Raw genomic sequence first — 9,066 nt, 5'->3', positions numbered from 1 at the left:
GAAACAGTATTTTCCTGTACAGAACACATAAAAGGATAAAAGTCGGATCATAATAAATTATATATAACATAACATATTTGCATAAATACATGAAAATCAGGAATTAAATTGAAATATATTTTTGACTTTACATTTTTGTGATATTAATCCATTAAGCCATTAAGCCATTGTTGTGATATTAATTCATCATGTTTATGTTCTTGGAGTCATTGAGGTGTATGAGGTGTATTAGAACAAATGGAATGATATAAAGGAAAAGATCAACTTGGAAAAAATGTGAGTAAATTGAACACGTGTGAAAAGAAAATAAAAAGGTGCTACTAAACCTGAAGTGACAAAAAGATCTATGATTCTAGGTTTGCTGAAACAAACAAAAATACAATTAAAAGTTAGTTTTTTTATAGATCTTGTTTCTAGATCTACTGAAATGAAATAAATATAAAAAAGATTACTTTCCAGATATGCTTAAATGAGCTTCAGTTTCCAAGCCAAGAGGTACTCTATAATCTAAGAACTACTAAAATAAATTTGAACCAACAAAATAAAAGAAAAATAGTTTGGAGAATCCACTGCAAAAAAAACTACTTCCAAAAGTTATTAAAAAAAATTTAATTTTACACAACAAAACAAATGATAGAGGGGCCAAAGACAATGCAAAATCCTCAAATAAGGATCGAAATTGCAATTCAAATCTTTTTGGTACCAAACCCAAAAAAATTGGTTAAACTCAGGAACAAAAAAATGTGAAATTATTCTTGATTACCATATTTTTTTGCCTCACTATTACCTGTAATCAGTTGATTTTTTACTCCAAACAACCACAAACTCATTTCACCACATGATAATTTACGTGATCTTTGAGGAAAATAAAGGGTATCTGTCAAATTAAAGATGTTGATACTTTGTATTTGATCCTTAAACCATTCAACAACTTGTTCTTTTGATAAATCAAAGGTTTTGGGTGTGTTCCAATAGCCACGTATGCATATTACATCTTCAATAAATATAAGTTATACCAGTAAACACATTTTAGCATATTCAAGTATTGGAATAAAATTTAAAGTGTTAGGAATAAATAAATTTCATCAAAAAATTCAAACATAGTCAAAATTTCATAAAAAGTGAATGGAATGTCCATTTGTGAATGTCTGTGAATAAAATTTCACTCAGATATTCAATCAAACACCTTGTATGCATTTTAACAATCATCAACTCCTGTATCCTTCTTATCATTTTCTTATTACAAGGTACACAACATTTAATCAAATGAAATTGCAATGGCTATTTGAAGCAATTTCATATGATGAGATGTAATTCAATCATTCGTGCAAGGTGTAACTCAATGAATAGACAATTGCATGTTTCTTTTTATGAAGAATGAAAGTAGAATTTAAGAAGGAACTTAAAGATTAAGCACCTGCCAACATCGAAGATTATAAAGTTTTGAAGATTGAACACCCACCAACATGTATTTGGGATGAAGTCGACTAAATAGGAAAGACACATAGACACATAATACATATTTTAGAGTTCACAAAAGGAAAAGAAGATATGCAAAGAAAAAAAAACTCACCGGCTGTGCTATCTATTGAGGCGTAAAAGATGAACAGACGAAGAAGAGTAGTAAAAGAAGCCCAAGCTTATGGTTAAAACCCTTCCAAAGAAGCAATCGTTGTAGGTGGAGACGAAATTTGTCAAATAACGATAGAGGTGTATTTGTAATTCTATATATAAAAAGAGATTGAGAAATTGAATATTAGAAGGGTATAAATTAGGTAAAAAAAAAATTTGCATACAGTTATGGATGGAATAAATGCAGTATACAAAAATAGATTTTGAATAAACTTTTTCCTTGTAGCACTCTGATTAGAAAATGCAAATGATTAAAACTATTAGAAAATGGAAAAGATTGTTGATTTCAACCCCAAAATATCAGGGATTATGATCGTAAGTTAAGAATGTAATTTACAAAAACGATGTTTGACCAAAAGTTTAGTCAAGATGACGTCATCAATTTGATCTAATGGTGGAAAACATATGATTTAAATACAATCTAAGGTCTTGATTGTTTGATTGACGAATTAAGGGTTCTCTTTTAATAATATTTAGAGATTGACTGAAAATAGTTGATTAATAATTACGAATTTTACTATAAAAATTTAATTATTTTTATAACTGTGGTTCTCATGGGCTATAACCTAGTTATAGTATAAAGTTGAATTGCATTTCTTATATATGTATGAGATTTAAGAAAAATAAGTGTAAATATAAAAACTATGGTTGTAAGATATACGACTTACCTTAAGTACACCAGTACAAAGATGGATTTTAGTGACGAAAAAAAAAAGTTTGTCACATGTTTTTTTTTTCATACAAAAGGTGACAAAGGTCATGTCATTTTTTATGGTGACATTTACTCGTGGTAAATAGAACAGTGAATATAAGTCATTAAAAAGTGTTGCTATAGATAAAAAAAATTATTGCTATATGGTAGAGATTTTTTTTAGTTGTATCAATCTTATTTTTGATAGTTGGGATCATAATATATTTCTTGTCACAATTTTTTTTTTTTAATTATGATTGTGTAATTTTTGTCAAGAATTACACGTTAAATTGTTACCAAAAAGATCTTGTAACCACATGTTTTATGTTTTATCATGGCTATTATTATGTTTTAAAATACTTCATAAGTTAAAACGTCATTATAGGTCAAAAGAGTTGGATTTGGTCATTTAGCCCTAACCACGGCATGGTGTGTGGTAATTATCTTGTCACCACGGCATGGCGTCGTCATCAGCCCAAAACCCTAGGGCTAGGTGTTTTAGCCTTATTTAAGGAATGATGGGGCTAGGGTTTCCTTCAACCCTAACCTCCATCCATCCATAAGTGTTCTTTCAAAACCTTAGCCTCCCTTTTTAGCTCAAGCCTCTTCTTTAGTGTGTTTGGTAACATTCTTAGAAGAAGAACATCACCTATTGGAGCTTGTGAAGTGATTCTTGGAGAGCTCCATCAGATTGTGCATTTTCTGGGCCTTTATATGTGTCCAAGTCTCCATCTTGATGATTTAACTTCATAGATCTAGCTGATTTTTGACATTTTTGTCCCTTTTTATGGTTTTGGTGGAAGTAAAGGAAGGGACTTCAGATAAAGCTTGCAACTTTATCAATCACATGTGTCCACAGTGAGTTTTATCTTTTGGATCTAAAACCAAAGAATGTTTTGGATCCACGCAATGAAACAAAGTCATATTTTCCCCCCTTTTGACCTAAAATGGAGTAAGGCTTGCATTAAGTGTTTAAATTCATAAAGTTAGGATTTTTATGGCTCATCTTGCCATGATTAAGCCTTTTGGAAATTTTAAGCATTGATCCTAAGATATTAAGGACTTAATAAGGAGATGAATATGCCATGTGAACCACGGCGTGGCTAAGGGTTGGCCACGACGTGGTGAGCTTTTGTGCTGCGACTGGTTTGTCTTCACCATGATGTGGCAAGCAGTTGGCCACAGTGTGGCAGGGACGAGAATCGTGGTTGGTATATTGTAGACCACGACGTGGAAAGAGCGTTGCCACGACATGATGGCATGTTGAGTTGACGATTTACCATTGACTTTTTTACTAGGTTTTGAAAGGCCTGGTATGCTCAAGAGTCATATTAAAGTGATATTACTAAATAACATATGATACTAATGGGTCACACTAACAACTTGATACAATTGATTATTTATTGGAAATTGATTTTAATAAATATTCAATAAAACTCTTTTAACTAAATTGGAAACTGTTTATTTCATTGAAATAATAAATTCCATTAGCAAGTAACTTAATATATATCATATGGTATGATTTATAAGTCATGTACAAACTTTTGGACTAGTTGACTCATTTTTTTCTTTTTCCTAAAAGACAAGGTTTATATTTTATAAAAGAGTTTATAAAAGTTTGACTTTCTTTCTTACTCTTTATGCAATTTTAGAGATATGTATAAAAAGAAGAAGTGTATGACTTGTCTAATGATGTTTTAAAGGCATGGGAGACATGCTTATGACAAGGAGACAAGTTTGTCTAAAGTTGAAGGAACCAATGGTTAATAACTTCACTTTTAGGCACTTTAAATATGAGGCTTCCACTCTTGAAGTTTTTGCCTCATTCTTTCTTCCAATGGCTAAGAGCTCCATGGGAGACTCTCCATCTCTTCTTTGCTTTGAGTTATTGAAGATTACTTGCATATCTTTTGCTCTCTTGAAGTTCATATTGGTTATAAACTTCAACCTTAAGAGTTTAAGAGTTTTTGGACTAGCATCTACATCAAGTTGAGTCATTGTTGGTGTCTCAAAGGTTCCACATTCTTCATCAACTTCCAAGCCTCCCAAGAGGACCCAAAGAACTACAAAGGTTGTTATTTTTTCATCCTTCCTTTGGTTGGTGTTTAATCTTTCTATAACTTGTAAGAATATCCTTTGTGGGTATAAAATTTTTTATGTTATTTCAAAAATTAAAGTCTTCCGTTGTCATATTTTTCAAGTTTATGAAACTATTTTTGAGCTAAAACCCAACAATGGGTATCAGAGCCATCTTGCAAGTTTGGTTAGATTTTTTATTTTTGGAAATATTAGTTTTTGGAGAATATGGATAACTTGTTTTTGTATAAAAATAAGATCATACATATTTTCTATGACAACTTTATAATTGTTATTTTTTATATGACAAAAGTTTCATGTATCTTTTGTCATTTAAAGTTATATTAGAAAAACAAACGTTGTTTGATGTGTATATTGATGTATATGATGTGCATAAATTAGCCAATGACCAATGTGTTGTTATGTTGTTATGTTGGTTATTTTTGTTATAAAATGGTTGTAATAATTTATTTATTCATATGGTATATAATAATTAAATATATTAGATTTTCTTGTTTATTTTTGTAAAGTAATAGATTAGTTTTTAGAAATAATTTATTTGTACAAAGATGTAACAAGAAATGAAGTTTGAACCATTTTTTGAAGACAAAAGGAAAATTTTCGAGTTCAACATGTGCTGGGCAGAACATGACACTTTCTGAAAAGTGTCATGAATGCTACACATGTGCTGAAAAGGTGTTGAACAGAATGATGACACTTTTTGAAAAGTGTCATGAAAGCTGCAGTCTTTCCTCTAAAGAAGCTTTTCAAATCTTTTGCAAGCAATGATTGTTTACTCAAGTGGGAGCTTTTTCAACAACATTACAAAATATTTTTGGTCCCCTTAAATGTCCCTTTAGGGATGGACTTGACATTTGCTCACAAAAATGTCATTAGTTGGTTATGTTTATGCACATATCTTTTTATGCATGTTTGTGTTGTTTATTTTATGCAATTATTATGTGTGGTTGATAAATTAGTTTTTCACATGCTAAAATAATTTTGGACAAAATAAACATCACATGGAGTTTGGGTTTTCAAAACTGGACATAAGATGTAACAAATTATTATTTTAAAATAAAACCCGGTTTTATAAAATCGTGAATAACGGAAAATTTTGAAATACTCCATTATAAGTTTTTAAATGGTGATTTTTATAACTTATTCAAACTCCAAATATATAAGTAATAAAATTAATTTTTATTAAAAATATAAAAGGTTCAAATGCATTCAAACTTAATACCGGTTATTAAAATTAAATTGCGTCAAATTATATAAAAAAAATTAGCTTTTTATATAGAACCTTTAAAAATGATTTTCTTTTGAAAATTGATACCATGGTTTATTATATGCATGTAATAACCATAATATCATAGGTTTTTTAAACTAGAATTATAAAACATACAAAAGACTCTTTTTACAAACCTCAAATCTATGCAATCCTTTTGAAGAACACTCGCACATCTCTTGTATGCACTAGTGGGATAAAGGGTACCTAACCGTTTTGCGATTTCTATAAGGGGTCGTTTGATAGTTGCTAACTGGGTTAGAGTTGACTGGGTTGGAAGCTGACTGGGTTTGAAGTTCTGACTGAGTTAACTTCTGACTGAAACTTGTTGTTTGATTTTGTATCTGACTGACTGTGCTAAATGATTGTATTACCCTCAAACAATATTTGTTATAATAATTCCTTTATGATGCACCATTTATTTTATAACATTGCATTTTTTCTATAAAACATTCAACATGAGTAAAAAATAAAAAAATTAAAGATATATAACTTTTGTATGGACTATTGGCTTGATATACACATGCAATTTTATAATTGATCGAATGATTTCACCACAACAATTTCCCAGATCTGTACATAAAGGATAATTTCATCCATTTTAGAATAACAAAAACACAACTATTCTATCACATATATATATATATATATATATATATATATATATATATATACAATGAGAATACGTATGTAATTGTGCAAATATGTAATTTAGAAAAAGTAAAAGTATAATGACGATAAAGTATTCAAACCACTAAAATATATATTAGACGGTTGAAAACCTTAGTGGACCAATAATTCATACCACATTCTAAAAAAGTCTTTACTTTAATGCACAAGAGAATTACATGGACAAAAATAACAAAAAGTAAATAAATCAAAAACAAAAAACATGAAGGGAATCACTCCTTGTCTGGGATCAACACAACCGAAACCGTTGGTTTTCAACTCTCAAGAGCAATGTGAGATTGGGTTGCTTGAGACAGAGGATACTTGTGATTAACATGAACCTTCAATACTCCCTTTTTAACATTAGAATACAAGGTTTCAGCAGCTATAAGCAGATGCTCTCGACTCGATTACCTCCGATGTATCCGACTCTAAAGCATGACATGCATGAATGCAAAAATCAAAATGGTTTCGGATTTTACTGAGGATTACATAGCCTAAATATGACATAAAGAGGCAGTAATGATCCCATAGTACATGAATATCAAAATTGGTCATAAGTTATGCAAGGACTCAATTGGAAATTATCTGTACAATGCATCCAACTAACCAATTGGAATATATTTGCACAATACTGACTTTGAAATTATCTATACAATTCATCCAACTCATCAATACATCAATACTCTTGAGTATTCTCTATCTGACTAGTCTTTTACTTCACAATAGGTAAGAAGTCAAAATCTTATACAAATTTCATGAATCTCGAATAATGCAAAGTTTATGAAACCCTTTACTAAAATATGTTATGTTAATAGAAAAGAAGCATACCAAGAAGAATGTATACGAGAAATAACTAAAAAGGAAAGCAACCCTCTTGATATTCGACCTCCATTGATAGTACTTGTTCATGGATATATGTCCAATTTCAGAAGAAAAAAAACAGAAAAAGCTTGATTTCATGTCCGATTTCAGATCATACAAGTGCAGCAAGATGCTAATTTCATATATGATTTCTTGTCAGATTTCATTATCATCTAATCTCAGAAAAAACTAAAAAAAAAAGAACGCAACTTACTATCGAGATGCAGAGGCTGGAAATCCGGCGATGATGGAGGGCATACAGAGCAAACTGATAGAAGAGGACGATGGAGGGTAGAGGCTTGGCAATTTTCCCTTTGAGCGATGAGAGACAGAGGAAGAGAATGGAGCAAAATGGAGGCGTGTTTTTTTCTAAGGGTTAGAAGCGGGATAAAGCATTAAATCTTTCGGTCAGCCTCTTTTTTATCAAGGACCAAATCAGACATTTACTCCTGACCGAATCAATATATTGGACCGGGTCAGATATAATTTTCCCTTTATCAAACAGGCTGACTGGACTGAGTCAGCCAAAATAACTGACCAAACCCAGTCAGTTGTATATCAAACAGGCCCTAACCAAGTTATAGGCCGATTACACCAGTTTTTCAAATTGGACGATTTGATCGGAAATCTTTTGTGATAAAGGATACCTAAGCAAGAGAGTTCTGAGGCATATATGGGATCAAACATGTCTAATTAAATTTGTTATTAGTGATCCCATAAATCTATGAATTATATGGTAAGATATAATTGATAATCGATATCTACCGAGTTGAATTCAAATGGATGGGATAAAGGATACCTAACCATTTATTTGTTTTGCAATTTGGATCCTAGACTTTGATAATTAACGTTTTTGGAAACTAAAAGGGTATTAATTATTAAATATTAAATATTGAAAATACTAAATGAATTTTGTTAAAATTTTGTAGTTAAATAATCCATTCTCATTATCATGAATTGTCATTTTCTTTAATGACTTAATGAAACAATAATATTCAATAGATACAACTTCAATGAATGTGTTCATGTCTTAAGAGACAATCTCGTAAGAGATATGAAATTATATACTCTTAAAGGTCCTAATCCTAAACTATTTGCTTTGAGCAATGAACCAGAACATGATACCTAGTAAAGGCATCACCGTGATGCTTAAGATGCTTCTAACATCAAGCTAGGAATAGTTATTCATGACTTCTAGGAAGTCATGGATAACTTAAACATATATCTGATGATATAACAGATTAGCAATATTCTAATAAATACGGTGATATTTTATTTAAAGCTAGTTTAAACAATGGAATAATGCAAGGCTAAAAGAATCACTTTGTGTGATCCAGGAGGCCCATGCTTTATGGAATGAACACCTTTAAGCCCAAGAAATCTACTAAAGCCCACATAGATGGATCTTCTTTCTTTTGTGAAGGAATTGGACACTGGAAGAGGATTTACTCCTCTTATTTGGAAAGAAAGTCTGGAAGAGACTAGTACTTCTAGTATCTACTGGATAGAAATCATATTTTTCATATAACACTTAGGTACTTGGTACTTAAATGTTAATCTAATATTTGTAAATGGCTTGCAAATATTTATTGAAGAGTAACCAAGCTGAGCACAATCAAGTTGGAACTACACTCTCGGAGTTTAGTTTATTATTTATTCTTGGAACATAAATTACTTGTAATGTAAAACAATATTTGTTTGGAACAAAGTATGTTTTAATTTAGCATGTCTAACTTTATGTCTCGGTTATTTTATTCAAATGTTTGATCATTACTTAATCGTTTGTCATAACGATAATATTCATATTCTGAAATGATTAACTTCTATTTATGAGACTAGATCTCTT

This window comes from Lactuca virosa, chromosome 3, assembly GCF_052849685.1.
Source record: "Lactuca virosa cultivar CGN04683 chromosome 3, Lactuca_virosa_CGN04683_v6, whole genome shotgun sequence".
NCBI classification, from domain to species: domain Eukaryota; kingdom Viridiplantae; phylum Streptophyta; class Magnoliopsida; order Asterales; family Asteraceae; genus Lactuca; species Lactuca virosa.
This window is presented reverse-complemented; position numbering follows the sequence as displayed.